Consider the following 17,743-nt stretch of genomic DNA (forward strand, 5'->3'; position numbering starts at 1 on the left):
CTAGCTAATCCATTTGCAGGAGATGGAACATTGCATCCCGATTTACACCTTATCTTTGTGGATGATGTTTGTGGATTATTTAAGCTTGTAGGTATTCCCGTTGATGTTGTCAAAATGAAGGTCTTCCCTTTATCTTTCAAGGGAGATGCATTGACATGGTATAGGCTATGTGATGATACGAGATCTTGGAATTATAAGCGATTGAAGTTGGAATTTCACCAGAAGTTCTATCCTATGCATCTTGATCATCGTGATCGTAATTACATATATAATTTCTGGCCTCGTGAAGGAGAAAGCATCGCTCAAGCTTGGAGGAGGCTTAAGTCAATGTTATATTCATGCCCCAATCATGAGCTCTCTCAGGAAATGATTATTCAGAATTTTTATGCTCGTCTTTCTCTTGATAATCGCAACCTGCTCGATACTTCCTGTGCTAGTTCTTATATGCTGAAGACTATTGATTTCAAATGGGACTTATTGGAAAGAAATAAATGCAACTCTGAAGATTGGGGTTCCGACGATGGTAAGGAGTCAGGTATGACACCTAAGTTCGATTGTGTTAAATCTTTTATGGATACCGATGCTTTCCGTGGATTTAGCTCTAAGTATGGACTTGACTCTGAGATAGTAGCTTCTTTCTGTGAATCTTTTGCTACTCACGTTGATCTCCCTAAAGAGAAGTTGTTTAAATATAATCCTCCTATTGAAGTGAAAGTAGTTGCACCTATTACAGTCGAAGAAAAGACTATTACCTATAGTGATCCTATTGTTCCTACTGCTTATGTTGAAAAACCTCCTTTTCCTGTTAGGATAAAGGATCATGCTAAAGCTTCGACTGTTGTTCGTAAGAGTAATACTAGGAATTATACACCTCCTGAGAAAATTAATGTTGAGCCTAGTATTGCTATGGTTAAAGATCTCTTGGATGAGGATTTAGATGGGCATGTTATTTCTTTCTGTGGTGAGACTGCCAATATTGCTAGAACTGATACTAAGACACGTAGACCTGTCATAGGCATGCCTGTTATTTCTGTTAAAATAGGAGATCATTGTTATCATGGCTTATGTGATATGGGTTCTAGTGCTAGTGCAATACCTTATACTTTATATCAAGAAATTATGCATGACATTGCACCCATTGAATTAGAAGACATTGATGTTACTATCAAGCTTGCTAATAGGGATACCATTAAACCCTTTGGGATTGTTAGAGATGTTGAAGTTTTGTGTGGGAAGGTTAAATACCCTGCTGATTTTCTTGTTCTTGGTTCCCCAAAAGATGATTTTTGTCCCATTATTTTTCGTAGACCCTTCTTGAATACGGCTAGTGCTAAGATTAATTGTGAAAAGAATACTGTCACTGTTGGCATAGATGGTATGTCTCATGAGTTTAATTTTGCTAAGTTTAGTAGACAACCTCGTGATAGGGAACCACCTAGCAAGGATGAAATTATTGGTCTTGCTTCCATTGCTGTTCCTCCAACTGATCCGTTAGAACAATATTTGCTAGACCATGAAAACGATATGTTTATGAAGGAAAGGGAGGAAATAGATGAAGTGTTCCTTAAACAGAAACCTGTGCTGAAACATAACCTTCCCGTTGAAATTCTTAGGGATCCCCCTCCACCCAAGGGTGATCCCGTGTTTGAACTCAAACCATTACCTGATAATCTTAAGTATGCTTATCTTGATGAAAAAGAAATATATCCTGTTATTATTAGTGCTAACCTTTCAGAGAAAGAAGAAGAAAGATTATTGAAAACTCTGAAGAAGCACCGAGCAGCTATTGGATATACTCTGGATGATCTTAAGGGCATTAGTCCCACATTATGCCAACACAAAATTACAGTGGAGAAAGATGCCAAACCAGTTAGAGATCCTCAAAGATGATTAAATCCCAAGATCAAGGAAGTGGTAAGAAAGGAGATACTAAGCTCCTTGAGGCAGGTATTATTCATCCCGTTGCTGATAGTGAATGGGTAAGCCCTGTCCATTGTGTTCCTAAAAAGGGAGGTATTACCATTGTTCCTAATGATAAAGATGAATTGATCCGCAAAGAATTATTACAAGTTATAGGATGGTAATTGATTTCCGTAAGTTAAATAAAGCTACTAAGAAAGATCATCACCCCTTACCTTTTATTGATCAAATGCTAGAAATACTATCCAAACACACACATTTCTGCTTTCTAGATGGTTATTCTGGTTTCTCTCAGATGCCTGTGTCGGTGCAGGATCAATCTAAAACTACTTTTACTTGCCCTTTTGGTACTTTTGCTTATAGACGTATGCCTTTTGGTTTATGTAATGCACCTGCTACCTTTCAAAGATGCATGATGGCTATATTCTCTGATTTTTGTGAAAAGATTTGTGAGGTATTCATGGATGACTTTTCCGTTTATGGATCCTCTTTTGATGATTGTTTGAGCAACCTTGATCGAGTTTTGCAGAGATGCGAAGACACTAGTCTCGTCCTGAATTGGGAAAAGTGTCACTTTATGGTTAATTAAGGCATTGTCTTGGGGCACAAGATCTCCGAGAGAGGTATTGAAGTTGATAAAGCCAAAGTTGATGCTATTGAAAAGATGCCATGTCCCAAGGACATAAAAGGTATAAGAAGTTTCCTCGGTCATGCCGGTTTTTATAGGAGGTTCATTAAGGACTTTTCTAAAATCTCTAGGCCTCTGACTAATTCATTGCAAAAAGATATTCCTTTTGTCTTTGATGAGGATTGTGTAGAAGCATTTGAAATACTTAAGAAAGCTTCGATCACTGCACCTATTGTTCAGCCACCTGATTGGGATTTACCTTTTGAAATTATGTGCGATGCTAGTGATTATGCTGTAGGTGCTGTTCTAGGGCAAAGAGTCAATAAGAAATTGAATGTTATCCAGTATGCTAGTAAGACTCTTGATACTGCCTAGAGAAATTATGCTACTACTGAAAAAGAGTTCTTAGCAGTTGTGTTTGCATGTGATAAGTTTAGACCTTATATTGTTGATTCCAAAGTTACTATTCACACTGATCATGCTGCTATTAAATATCTTATGAAAAAGAAAGATGCTAAGCCTAGACTCATTAGATGGGTTCTCTTGCTCCAAGAATTTGACTTGCATATTATTGATAGAAAGGGAGCTGAGAACCCCGTTGCAGATAACTTGTCTAGGTTAGAGAATGTTCTTGATGACCCACTGCCTATTAATGATAGCTTCCCTGATGAACAATTAGCGGTCGTTAATGCTTCTCGTACTGCTCCTTGGTATGCTGATTATGCTAATTACATTGTTGCTAAATTTATACCGCCTAGTTTCACATACCAGCAAAAGAAAAAGTTCTTTTATGATTTAAGACATTACTTCTGGGATGATCCACACCTTTATAAAGAAGGAGTAGATGGTGTTATTAGATGTTGTGTGCCTGAGCATGAACAGGAACAGATCCTACACAAGTGTCACTCTGAATCTTATGGAGGACACCACGCTGGAGATAGAACTGCACACAAGGTACTACAATCTGGTTTTTATTGGCCTACTCTCTTCAAAGATGCTCGTAAGTTTGTCTTATCTTGTGATGACTGCCAAAGAATAGGTACCATTAGTAGACGTCAATAAATGCCTATGAATTACTCTCTTGTTAATGAACCGTTTGATGTTTGGGGCTTGGATTATATGGGACCTTTTCCCGCCTCCAATGGTTATACACATATTTTAGTTGCTATTGATTATGTTACTAAGTGGGTAGAAGCTATTCCAACTAGTAGTGCTGATCATAACACTTCTATTAAAATGCTTAAAGAAGTTATTTTTCCGAGGTTTGGAGTCCCTAGATATCTTATGACTGATGGTGGTTCACATTTTATTCATGGTGCTTTCCGTAAGATGCTTGCTAAGTATGATGTCAATCATAGAATCGCATCTCCTTATCATCCGCAGTCTAGTGGTCAAGTAGAGTTGAGCAATGGAGAGCTCAAATTAATTTTGCAAAAGACTGTGAATCGATCTAGAAAGAATTGGTCCAAAAAACTTGATGATGCATTATGGGCCTATAGAACTGCATACAAAAATCCTATGGGTATGTCTCCATATAAGATGGTTTATGGAAAAGCGTGTCATTTACCTCTTGAACTTGAACATATGGCATATTGGACTATTAAAGAGCTCAACTATGACTTCAAACTTGCCGGTGAGAAGAGGTTATTTGATATTAGCTCACTTGATGAATGGAGAACCCAAGCATATGAGAATGCCAAGCTATTCAAAGAAAAAGTCAAACGCTGGCATGATAAGAGGATACAAAAGTGTGAGTTTAACTTAGGAGATTATGTGTTATTATTCAACTCTCGTTTAAGATTTTTTGCAGGAAAACTTCTCTCAAAATGGGAAGGTCCTTACATTATCGAGGCAGTCTATCGTTCTGGTGACATAAAAATCAACAACTTCGAAGGCACAAGTCTAAGGGTGGTAAACGGTCAAAGAATTAAACATTATATTTCAGGTAATCCTATCAATGTTGAAACTAATATTATTGAAACCATAACCCCGGAGGAATACATAAGGGACACTTTCCAGAACGTTCCAGACTCCGAAAAGGAATAGGTATGTGGTACGGTAAGTAAACCGACTCCAAAACAACTCCGATGGCAATTTTTATCAGTTTTGGAATATTTAAGAATTTTAGGAAGAAAGAAGTAGTCCGAAAGGGACACGAGGCCCCCACGAGAGTGGAGGGCGCCCCCCCTACTGGGCGCGCCCCCCTGTCTCGTGGGCACCTCGTGTGCCTCCTGGACTCCGTTTCTTGCACATTACGTATTTTGGTCGATAAAAATTCATTATATATACTCCCCAAGGTTTTGACCACCGTATCACGCAAATATCCTCTGTTTTCGTTTCGAGTTGTTTCCGTTGCAGATCTAGAGCACCATGACTTCACCCTCCTCCAACAACAAAGACAAGGATGCTTGGCTATTGAAGATAGAGCTGAAAAGAGAAGAGCTAGAAGAGATCAACAAGGATGAAGGGATCAAGAAGGCCATGGAGGTCCAAGCTCCGGCGGTGAAAGAAGAAGACATCCCTCAACCTTTACCTAACCTCTTTACTCCAACAGAGATTGAAGCTTTCAAGATGATTGAGTTAGCTCGCATACAGAACAAGTATCTCACACGGGAGAATATTTTGTTGAAGGATCATATTGCTGGGCTCAAGGGCATTATCCGCAAGTTGGAGGAGCTTTTAAGCTCAATGTGCGATTAGCCACCGTCATCATCACCACCTCCATCACCACTTCCGAAGAAAGAGACATAATCACATGGGTATGGGCACTCCCCTTGGCAATTGCCAAGCTTGGGGGAGGTGCCCCGGTATCGTATCACCATCACACTCCTATCTTTTCTGCTTTATTTAGTTCAATCCTTTTAGTAGTATCTTGATCTAGTAGTTTGAAGTTTTGATATCAAGTAGTTTTGAGTTTTGCATTGTGATCTCTTTTTGTAATCGAGTCCGTGAGCTATCTATAATAAAGATTAGTGTTGAGTCAAGGGCTTTGCTATGTTGCTATGATCTCGAGAAAGTAGAAAGAATAAAAGAGTTCATATTGATCTTAGGATAGTGATGACTTCACACATAGAAAATATGAGGCATAAAAACTGTTGAGAGTCGATAAACTTAGCCTTGGTCATCGTTGCAATTAATAGGAAGTGATAAGGAAAGAGGGGTTCACATATAAATATATTATCTTGGACACCTTTTATAATTGGGAGCACTCATTAAGTATGACATGCTAAAAGAGTTGACGTTGGACAAGGAAGACAACGTAATGGTTTATGTTTTCCGACATCTCAGTTAAAGTATATTGTCATTGACCTTCCAAACATGTTGAGCTTGCCTTTCCCCCTCATGCTAGCCAAATTCCTTGCACCAAGTAGAGATACTACTTGTGCTTCCAAATATCCTTAAACCCAGTTCTGCCATGAGAGTCCACCATACCTACCTATGGATTGAGTAAGATTCTTCAAGTAATTTGTCATGTTGCAAGCAATAAAAAATTGCTATCTAAATATGTATGACTTATTAGTGTAGAGAAAATAAGCTACGTACGAACTTGTTGTGGAAGTAATAAAAGCGACATACTGCATAATAAAGGTCCACATACAAGGGGCAATATAAAGTGACATTCTTTTGCATTAAGATTTTGTGCATAAACCCTAAACGCACATGACAACCTCTGCTTCCCTCTGCGAAGGGCCTATCTTTTACTTTATGTTTTTCTTTATGCTTGAGTGGAGGTGATCCTCACCTTTCCCTTTTTCATTTTATCCTTTGGCAAGCTCCTTGTGTTTGAAAGATCATGATATATATATCCAATTGGATGTAAGTTAGCATGGGCTATTATTGTTGACATCACCTAAAGGTGAAGACGTTGGGAGGCAACACAATAAGCCCCTATCTTTCTCAGTGTCCGGCTGAAACTCCATAACCACAAGTATTGCGTGAGTGTTAGCAATTATAGAAGACTACATGATAGTTGAGTATGTGAACTTGCTGAAAAGCTCTATTGTTGACTCTTTCTGATGTTATGATAAATTGCAATTGCTTCAATGACTGAGATTATAGTTTGTTAGTTCCCAATGAAGTTTTTGAACCATACTTGACATTGTGAATTGTTTGTTACTTGAGCATAAGAAATCATATGATAAAATCTATATATGTTGCTGTTATAAGAAGTAGCGGTGTGGCCCGCTCGATGCGCGGGCTAGAACTTTAGAAAGTTTAATAATGAGAACATATTATTTGTTTTTTCTAAAAAATTTATACATGGAGTGAGTTTAGATTGATATATGCATACATAACTTAGATTGGTCCATTGGTCACTTTTACTAAGTTACTTGAACATGAAATTGCCAAATTTATAGTTTGTGTCCTAGTCAGTGCTATTGACTTGTACATGATATTATATTTTTAACTTTAACTATCTGCAAGATAAATATTAGTATTTTGAACTACCTTTGAGACCACAAACAAATCAATATTCATACGGGATAGACATGTGGTGTAGCATTCAAGTGTAACTTTTTGACATGTCACCCATCTTTGCGAAAAGACATATATAGACATATAGTACATACACAAATTTAATTAGGGTCTGATATTTTTTGTAAGTTTCAGAAATAATACTATCCGATGTTTGGACTGTATAGAGGTGCATCAAGTCAACCTTTGCCATAGGCCCATATATGGAGCAGCAAATCCCTCACAACAAAAATTGCAATAGTGTTGATGTAGTTTTGTTGTTATGATTTAGCAGTTAATAGATTCATCAAATTGCATTTTGCTTACATTTTGACAAATCTTGTAGCGTTGTGCCTTTTGTTTTTGTGGTTCAGCATTGCGTGATGTTACAAGGGAATGTTAAGTTAAGGTCCTTGTGAGTAATGTTGATATGTTGTTTTGGAAATATTGTAATTATTTTGAAGTCCACATATATTTTCGTGTCAACTATCTTCTGTGCTAAGTTTCTATAAATTAGTCCTGCAAATTAAATTTTAAATATTCTTCCTTTTGTTGGTTTTTTTAAAGTATTATTTTATTTTGAATTTGGCATATGATTTTAGTATCCTAATATAATTGGTCCTCATGAATAATTTCGTGGTCAAAGTTCTAGAGCGAACTTCAGAAAAGCTTCAAGGCGTAACCTTCTGAGTAAATCAATAACTCTACTATGAATCCATTTAGCATTTTCTCCAGGACATAAATAAGTGGTGAGGGAGTCCTGGACTAGGGGTTGTCCGGATAGCCGAACTATCATCATCGGCCGGACTCCAAGACTATGAAGATACAAGATTGAAGACTTCGTCCTGTGTCCGGATGGGACTTTCCTTGGCGTGGAAGGCAAGCTTGGCAATACGGATATGTAGATCTCCTACCATTGTAACCAACTCTGTGTAATCCTAGCCCTCTCCGGAGTCTATATAAACCGGAGGGTTTTAGTCCATAGGACGAACAACAATCATACCATAGGCTAGCTTCTAGGGTTTAGCCTCCTTGATCTTGTGGTAGATCCACTCTTGTACTACCCATATCATGAATATCAATCAAGTAGGAGTAGGGTTTTACCTCCATCGAGAGGGCCCGAACCTGGGTAAAAACATCGTGTCCCTTGTCTCTTGTTACCATCCGCCTAGACGCACAGTTCGGGACCCCCTACCCGAGATCCACCGGTTTTGACACCGACATTGGTGCTTTCATTGAGAGTTCCTCTGTGCCATCGCAATCAGGAAGGATGCCTCTTCCCGTCTTTAAAGACGGTACTATTGCCAAGGGAGCTTTGGCCACCGGCCAAACTGTCCGGCTAGGTGGTTTTCTTATGACCGCCTGTTCGGCCGCCGCTCCGACGATGACCTCTCGGGTCATCAAAAGCGATCTTCACGTCAACTCGGAATTCGCCGAGCAGCTAGATCCGATGGAGCTCTCCTCCATAAACGAGCTCTTGGATCGCTTCGCCGCCCTGGGAGTCGCTACAGACTACGATCAGATTGGGCTTAAAACCGATCTGAGAGAGATCAACTCTCTCCAGGCTACCCACCACGTTGCTGTGGTGGAGGAACAACGCGACGACTCTTCTTCTATATTAAAGACCAGTTATGTCCGGATTCCGGATCCCTCCATGCCGGATTCCCGCAGAGGGACGGACGTCAACCAAGTACTGAACCTAAAGTCAGGCAGCGGACCAGATTCGTTGGACGACATCTAGCAATCCAAGTTTCCAAATTCAGAAACTTCTCGGCCCTTGAGCCTCAAGTTGGGCAGGGTTTCGGACTTAGTTCCACCCGCCCACCCAAACATAAGCGATCTATATCAAATCCGGCAAGAGCCCGCTGAAATAGTGCATCATTACTGGGCCAGATTCCTCCTGGTTATGAACATGATAAAGGACTGCCGTGAGGAAAATGCAATCTCAATTTTCTGCAGCAATTGCACGGACAAGGGAATCTTGAACGCCGTAAGCCGTCGCGAAATTACACGCTTCGCCGACCTGGCATCCATAGTACGAAAGTACTGTGCGATGGAGAGTATCTGGAAAACCGAAACTAAGTTCTGGGACAATCCGGCTCCGAACACAACCCTAGTCCGAAACAAAAGGGTGCATCACGCTCAGGCACCCGGGACAAAAACCAAAAAGCAAAAACCCCATAAAGGGCACGGAACCGTACTGGAGGGATGGCTCAGCGGACCCTGTAAAATTCATAGTACAGAGGGCGCCACTCCAACACATAGCCTTCGAGCATGTTGGATACTGCGGTAGGTGGCCAAAAGTGGCAAAGAGCTTCTAGCCCCGGAGAACCACCCCAACAGTACCAGTACGGTATTAACAGTCTTTGAGACTTTTGCATCAAATAATATGCGGAAATGAACAATCCGCAGCCTCGGCGAAGTCTACCAAGTAGCAACAACAAATCCATGGAGCGACACGGCTATCACCTTCAATGCCAGCGACGAACCTAAATTCCAAACAGCCCGAGCACCAGCCGCATTGGTCCTCAGTCCAATAGTGGACGGCGTTCGTCTTACCAAGGTGCTCATGGATGGCGGCAGCGGATTAAACCTCATCTACGAGGAAACACTTCGAAAAATGGAAATAGACTGGAGCCGCATTGAGCGAAGCAGCACAACCTTTAGAGGAATAATCCCTAGTCGGGAAGCACGCTGCACAGGAAAAATCACACTTGATGTGGTGTTTGGCTCGCCGGACAATTACAGGTCCGAGGAGGTCACGTTCCAAGTGGCCCCGTTCAGCAGCAGATATCACGCTTTATTAGGATGAGAGGCATTCACAATTTTCCAAGCCATACCCCATTATGGGTACATGAAGCTTAAAATGCCCGGGCCCAATGGAATCATCACTCTTGTCAGTGATCCGGACATAGCACTCCGCACTGAAAACAAGACAGCCGCACTAGCCCTAGAGGCACTATCCAAAGCCCTAGCGGCAGAGGAACTCACTGCGCTGCGCTCCATGGTGAACAGGGACGATATGATACTCGGTAAGAGATCCAAGTCCACCTCTTTTAAACCAGCGGACGAAATAGTCAAATTCCAGGTCCATCCAACGGACCCCACAAAGACGGCCTCCATTGGGGCACAATTAAACCCTGATGTAGACGCCGCACTACGAGAATTCCTTCGGGAAAATTGGGACATCTTTGCCTGGCACCCTTCAGATATGCCAGGAATCCCACGCAGATTGGCAGAACACAACCTAAACATCCTAAAAGGATTCAAGCCAGTCGAACAGGCTCTTCGGCGATTTTCTGAACCCAAAAGACATGCAATGGGAGAGGAGCTAGCCAAACTATTAGAAGCCGGATTCATCAGAGACATCAAACATCCGGACTGGCTAGCAAACCTGGTAATGGTACCAAAAAAGGACAAATCCTGGCGCCTGTGTGTCGATTTTAAAGACCTTAACAAGGCCTGCCCAAAGGATCCTTTCCCCCTTCCCCGCATCGATCAAATCATCGATGCTACTGCAGGGCACGATTCATTGCTTCCTCGACGCATACTCCGGCTACCATCAAATCAAGATGGTGGAGACAGATCAAGCCGCAACGGCATTCATTACTCCATACGGACCATTCTGCTTCAACACAATGCCCTTCGGACTCAAAAACACCGGCGCAACATATCAGCGCATGATTCAGACATGTCTGGCTATCCAGATTGGCAAAACAGTGGAGGCATACGTAGACGACGTGGTCGTCAAGACCAAACATGTCGAAACCCTAGTAGACGATTTGAGGCTCACATTTGACAACCTCCGAGCATATGACATTAAGCTCAACCCAGAAAAATGCGTTTTCGGCATACCAGCCGGAAAGCTCTTGGGCTTCATTGTATCCGGTAGAGGAATTGAAGCAAACCCAGCCAAGATCAGAGCTCTGTCACAGTTGGATATCCCAAAAGACCTCAAACAAATACAAAAATTGACTGGATGCGTGGCGGCTCTAAGCCGCTTCATCTCCCGTTTGGGAGAAAAGGCATTGCTCCTCTATCGCCTTCTCAGGCGAACCGAACACTTCGAATGGACGGATGCTGCCATGGCTGGACTCAAAGAAATAAAGGCCATATTGGCAACAAATCCGGTCCTGGCCGCGCCCAACTTGGGCGAACAATTGTTGTTATATATCGCGGCAACACATCAAGTTGTAAGCGCGGTGCTCATCGTCGAACGAGAAACAGAAGGGCACAAATTCCCTCTTCAAAAACCAGTGTACTACGTATCCACTGTCTTAACTCCATGCAAGTCCCGGTATCCGCATTATCAAAAGATAGCGTACGCGGTGTTCATGGCATCCCGGAAGCTGCGACACTACTTTCAAGAGTGTTCAATAACAGTGGCCTCCGAAGTACCCCTCAACGACATTATAAAGAACCGCGACGCGACGGGCAGGATTGCAAAGTGGGCCATTGAGCTCTTACCATTTGATATAACCTACAAACCACGACGAGCCATAAAGTCGCAAGTTTTGGCTGACTTCATCGCTGAATGGACCGAAGCCGAACTCCCTAAAGAGTATGGCGCATACTCCAATTGGATCATGCATTTCGACGGCTCCAAAATGTTGGCCGGCTTAGGGGCTGGCGTCGTATTGACGTCCCCAACCGGAGACACGGTCCAATACGTACTTCATATAATGTACACGGACTCCAACAATGCAGCCGAATATGAGGCCCTTCTACATGGTCTCCGGATGGCAATCTCCATGGGTATTCAACGCCTAGAGGTGCGCGGGGATTCAAACCTCGCAATATCCCAAGTAAATGGAGACTTTGACGCCAAGGATCCAAAAATGGCAGCCTATCGTAACGCTGTCTTAAAAATGTCAGCTCGGTTCGAAGGACTCGAATTCCACCATGTAGCCCAGGATAATAACCAGGCAGCCGACGTGTTGGCACGCATCGGTGCAAAACGCGACGCCGTCCCTCCAAACATCTTCCTGGAGCGGCTCTTCCAGCCATCCGTATTATGGGAAGAGGAGTCCGGAAATAACAACCCGAAACCAACCGCGCCAACCAACACAGGACAATCTGACATAATCGGCGGCTCTGCCAATGAAATAACACCTTCAGCCCACGAAATAATGGCAGTAATTGCCTCGTGGACAGAACCATTCCTAGCCTACTTAATTAGGCAGGAACTTCCCGAAGACCAAAATGAGGCCCGCTGCATAGTTCGGCGATCTAAAGCCTACAAGGTCCATGAGGGAGAACTTTATAAGAAAAGCACAACCGGAGTCCTTCAAAGGTGCATCTCCGTAGAGGAAGGGCGAAATCTCCTGGCTGAAATTCACGCCGGACTCGGCGGGTACCACGCCGCAGCTCGGGCCCTTGTGGGCAAGGCCTTCCGTACAGGATTTTATTGGCCGACTGCCCGGGCAGATGCTCAGGACTTAGTCCAACGATACGTCGGTTGCCAGCTCTTTGCTAATCAAAGCCATATGCCACCCACCGCCCTCAAAACTATACCCATCACCTAGCCGTTCGCGGTCTGGGGGCTTGACATGGTTGGACCCCTTAAAGGGGGAACCCACAAGCAAAAATACCTATTGGTCATGGTGGATAAATTCACCAAATGGATAGAGGCCAAGTCGGTTAAAACGGCCGAATCCGGACCTGTGATAGACTTCATATCTGGGTAGTACACCGTTATGGCGTCCCCCACAGCATTATCACTGATAACGGCACAAATTTCACGGTCGACGAGGTTAAACTCTGGTGCAAAAACATGGGCATCAAGCTCGACTACGCTTCAGTCTATCACCCTCAAACTAACGGTCAAGTCGAATGAGCAAATGGTCTAATCATGAGCGGCATTAAACCCAGGTTAGTGCGGTCCCTCACGGAATCTAACACGCACTGGGTGGAGGAGCTCGACTCCGTACTCTGGGGGCTGCGGACCACGCCAAATCGTACTACCGGATTCACACCATTCTTTATGGTATACGGCGCAGAGGCAGTTTTGCCCTGCGATATAATTCATGACTCACCTCAAGTGCGCATGTACGAAGAAAGAGAAGCCGAGCTGGATCGGCAGGACAGTTTGGACGCATTGGAGGAGGAGCGCGACGTGGCAAAGGCTCGTTCCGCATTTTATCAGCAGCAGGCTCGAAGATATCAAAGCAGAGAAGTACGGCCCAAAACTTACAATGTTGGCGAACTAGTTCTACGCTTGCCGGACAAGAAAAAGGACAAACTCAAGCCCAAATGGGAAGGTCCCTTCATCATCGACCAAGTCCTGACCGGCGGAGCATACCGTCTGCGAAACGCATCGGACAACCGACTCGAGCCGAACCCATGGAACGCGGCCCGCCTCCGAAGATTCTATGCCTAGCGCCGGACTCAGAGTTCGCCTCCTTCCTCCGTCCACATTTTTAACTTCAGTTGTCTTTTGTTACTCTCTTTTCCCCCCTTTTTTCATAAAGCCTTTGAGGGCTGATCTGCGCATTGTTCGCACACACTTGACGTGCTACTCGCACTCATTATACCTGGGGGCTTCTTTAACAGAAGCTTATTTATACAGGCTTTATGCCCAACACATGCGTCAAAACTTCCGCATGTACCTTTTATTCACCATTATATGCATCGATATGACTTAAGTTTTGGCCAAGCTGGGTTGCCTGGCTCCCGTGCTTACCCCTACGTTCCCGATTGTTCGGCTAGGAGGTAAAGGGAGCACCTCTGCGATTGTTACTGCCGGGTCAGCCGGATGTGTACCTCAGACTGGGTGAAGCCGAAAGCTAGCGTTCTTAAGGGAATATTCGGTCGGTGACTTGAAAGATGATTTCTTATTTATTTATTTATCTGCCCCCAGATGCTTTTCTGCTCTTTTCGCAGTCCGGACATGCACTTTAGGGCATGCTACCTAGGGAAAGGAACCCCTAACGGAACTATTCTTCCTGGAAGATGTTTCTTACTAACCATGTAATATAACATAACTAGTTGGGCACTTGTCTGATAAAGCACCAATGACCCCTACGCCTGGTCTCCATGCATGCCCCGGTTTTTTCATAACCGAGAGGGTATTCGGACACACTCCGGACTCTAGGGTCCCGAGGTCGAAGCGAAAAGGTCTACAAAGACAAACGATCTACAATCCGGCTAGAAGGCATTTTACATGTCATTTTAAAATAAATCGTCACATTGACTGATTGTACTCCTCTTCAATCCCGTCTAACAGGCTGTCTAATTTACAGTCCCGTTGGGAATACTTAGCGGCCAACTCTACTTGGCCGTACATTAAGCTCACAGGGATCTCCTTCCCATCGGGCCACATAGGTCCGACCTCGGCCATGCGGTTCGGATCCGCCTTCTTGTACCGCGTCTTCACCATGGCCCAGGCCTCCCTGGCGCCTTGACGACAGGTTGATATCTTCCACAGATGGAAGCACTGCCGTGCTCCCTGAAGCTTCTCCGCAAGCCCTCCAAGACCCTCGGGTAGGGAGACGAACGACCATAAGGCCTGGGCGACGCCACTCATCGCCTGCCGAACACGTTCGTGCAGTTGCAGCAGCTCGGGAAGTTGGTCACCCATTGAACCGGGCATTTCCTCCGCAGGGCGACCTGTGAGCACACCTACAGACACATTTCTGTCAATCGACTTCCTCGCCGAACTCTTCTTTTCAAAAGAGTTTGCTTAAGCACTTACTGTAGATGCCGCGACGAAGCCGCCGATTCTCCTTTACGGAGTCAGACAGCTGGACCCGAACATCTTTTAGTTCTTCTCCCAGCTGGGTGTTGGCATCTTGGAGTTTGTTCCTCTCCTGCTGCACCCTCATAAGCACCTTCTCGCTGGCCTTTAGCTGGCGTAGCAGATGTTGCTTGTCCGGATCTAGTCCGGCGCCCTCTGCAAAATTATTGTCAGACTTATATGCACGCCGCACGCCATAAAACCTTTTTGAAATATGTGTTACCAGAGGGGGTCTCTGTGTCTCCTCCTGCGGCGGCTAGTGCGGCCTCAAGTTGGGCCTTGCACTCTTGAAGCTCCTGAGACAATTGGGTATTCTTCTCCGTAAGATCCTGCATATCAAATGATTCTTAAATCAGTTATTCTAACTACTTTAAGTCTCGGGGGCTACTGGCATATACAACTATTAAAATTCCTTACCCGTATGTCTTTCACATACTGTTCCGTGGCTCTGGTTAAACCATCTTGAGCGGCACGGAGGTGCGCGTCTCCCGCATTAAAGGCATTCAACGCCTCTGGGGAGAAACACGCATCACGAAGAACTGTCCGGCGGCGCCTATGATTCATGGCGCTCTCCACCTCAGACCTGGTGGCGGACAGCCTGTCGGCATCCTCCGTTGGAGGAGTATCCGGCTCGCGCCTTGCGCTCGCCTCCCCCTCCAGACCAGGTGTTGGAGCCTGGCTGGCGGAGGCTTGGTTGGCAACCTCTCTGGGCACAGTCCGGCGAGCGCTCTTTCTCCTGGAAAAGTCATGAGCATTAATACACCTCCCAGGAATCTTTTCCTTAACAAAGGTGGCGTGCTATACCGTTGCGGCGACGTTTCGCTTCGCACCGCACCCGTCTTCCACCTGCTGGGCCGAACTCACCCTTGTCGGTCAGCCGCCGCGGGTTCGGCTTCCTGCCTTGAAGGCACCTCCTGCAAGACACCATTGGTATACGGTGGTCAGAAATAAGCAAGGATGAAGTAATGGTGTCAGGACTCCAGTCATAGTTACCTGGGCAGCCGGAGATAAACCAGGGTAGTCAGCCGTAATGGCGACTAGAGCATTGTCCATGCTGAGTTGGTGGAACACCCCGTCAATTAGCTCCACCTTTATGTCCGGATCCTCTCTGGAGGCCGGATCAAGGGATCTTTCCGGGTCCTCGGGTTGTGGAGTCGGACTGTGTATGCCCTCCACATCCCGGTGCAGTTCCTGCATCGAAATTATAAAGTAAGACACTTAACTTTGAAAGCACGGATCGGCTGGATAAACGTCCGCTTACCCAGCTCCGAGGGTTATTCATGGAGAATCCATTCAATGGGCTCGTTTGGAGGAAGTTCTCCTTCTCCCCCTTGTACAAGCCGGACAGGATCTTCACCAGATCTGCGGCCAATCCCGGGCCCCTTGCGGCCATGATGGGTGGCATCATTCTCCCCGTTGAAATCCCACATGGGGTGACCCCTATATTGGAGCGGCTGCACCCCTCGCATAATGCACGTGCCATGACTCCAATCATGGTCAATCCGGAATGAGCCAGCAACCTTATCCGGCCCATCATATAATGGACGCTCCTGTCATCCTCCTGTTGAGGGCTCCGCGGGTGCCAACTCAGGCGTTTCTTCAGAGGAGCGTTGCTGAACTCCGGGAGGCCGATCCGAACTGGGTCCGGCAGTGGAGCCTCTTCCACATAAAACCATTCTGAAGGCCAGTCTTCGGACGCCTTCTTTGGGGTTCCGGATATATATCCGGTCCCGGTGATGCGCCATATTTCAGCTCCGCCCACTTGATATATCGACCCCTCGTGAGAACGGGGTACGAGGCAAAACAATCTCTTCCACAACGCAAAATGGGGCTCGATGCCCAAGAACAGCTCGCAAAGAGCTACGAAACCCGCAATGTGCAGATTGGAGGCGGGCGTAAGGTGATGAAGCTGGAGTCCGTAGAACTCCAGAAGCCCCCGGAGGAACAGATGTATGGGAAATCCGAGCCCCCTTATTAGATAAGGGATGAAGCACACCCGCTCTCCTTTAGAGGGACTGGGGGTGTTCTCCGCCTGCTTTCCACCTTTGTAGGTGGCCAGCCCGGCTCGAACCGGGACCATGAAGGCCTGAGGAAGGTATCCCTCCGCTTGGAGCGTCACCAGCTCGCTGTGCGGGACTGAACATCTCCTCCAATCTCCTGGCTGAGGGCTGGGAGTGCGAGAGGAGGAGCCGCGTCGACGGTCCATGATGGAGTGGATTTTTGTCAGAAGCGCTCCGATGAGTACTCGCGGAAGAAGGATGGTGTGATTTGGATCTGGATTCTTGCCTCTCTTATAGGCAGCTTATTCGCGCAGCTTGGGGGTAAAATGTAAAAATACCCTGGCCTTCCGCATTCGTACGTCACGTGGAAGAGGGCCATTATTAGGCGTGGAAGCCAAGGAGCGCAACATTTATAAGGAAGCCAAACACTATTCGGAAGCACATGGAATTTGGAGGAGAACCCGCCTTGCAATGCCGAAGACAATATGCGCGCCGAACTCGTCGTCATTGAAGCCTGGTTCAGGGGCTACTGAGGGAGTCCTGGACTAGGGGGTGTCCGGATAGCCCAACTACCATCATCGGCCGGACTCCAAGACTATGAAGATACAAGATTGAAGACTTCGTCCCGTGTCCGGATGGGACTTTCCTTGGCGTGGAAGGCAAGCTTGGCAATACGGATATATAGATCTCCTACCATTGTAACCGACTCTGTGTAACCCTAGCCCTCTCCGGTGTCTATATAAACCGGAGAGTTTTAGTCCATAGGACGAACAACAATCATACCATAGGCTAGCTTCTAGGGTTTAGCCTCCTTGATCTCGTGGTAGATCCACTCTTGTACTACCCATATCATCAATATCAATCAAGCAGGAGTAGGGTTTTACCTCCATCGAGAGGGCCCGAACCTGGGTAAAAACATCGTGTCCCTTGTCTCCTGTTACCATCCGCCTAGACGCACAGTTCGGGACCCCCTACCCGAGATCCGCCGGTTTTGACACCGACAAG

The sequence above is a fragment of the Triticum dicoccoides genome, chromosome 2A (genome assembly GCF_002162155.2).
Source record: "Triticum dicoccoides isolate Atlit2015 ecotype Zavitan chromosome 2A, WEW_v2.0, whole genome shotgun sequence".
Classification (NCBI taxonomy): Eukaryota; Viridiplantae; Streptophyta; class Magnoliopsida; order Poales; family Poaceae; genus Triticum; species Triticum dicoccoides.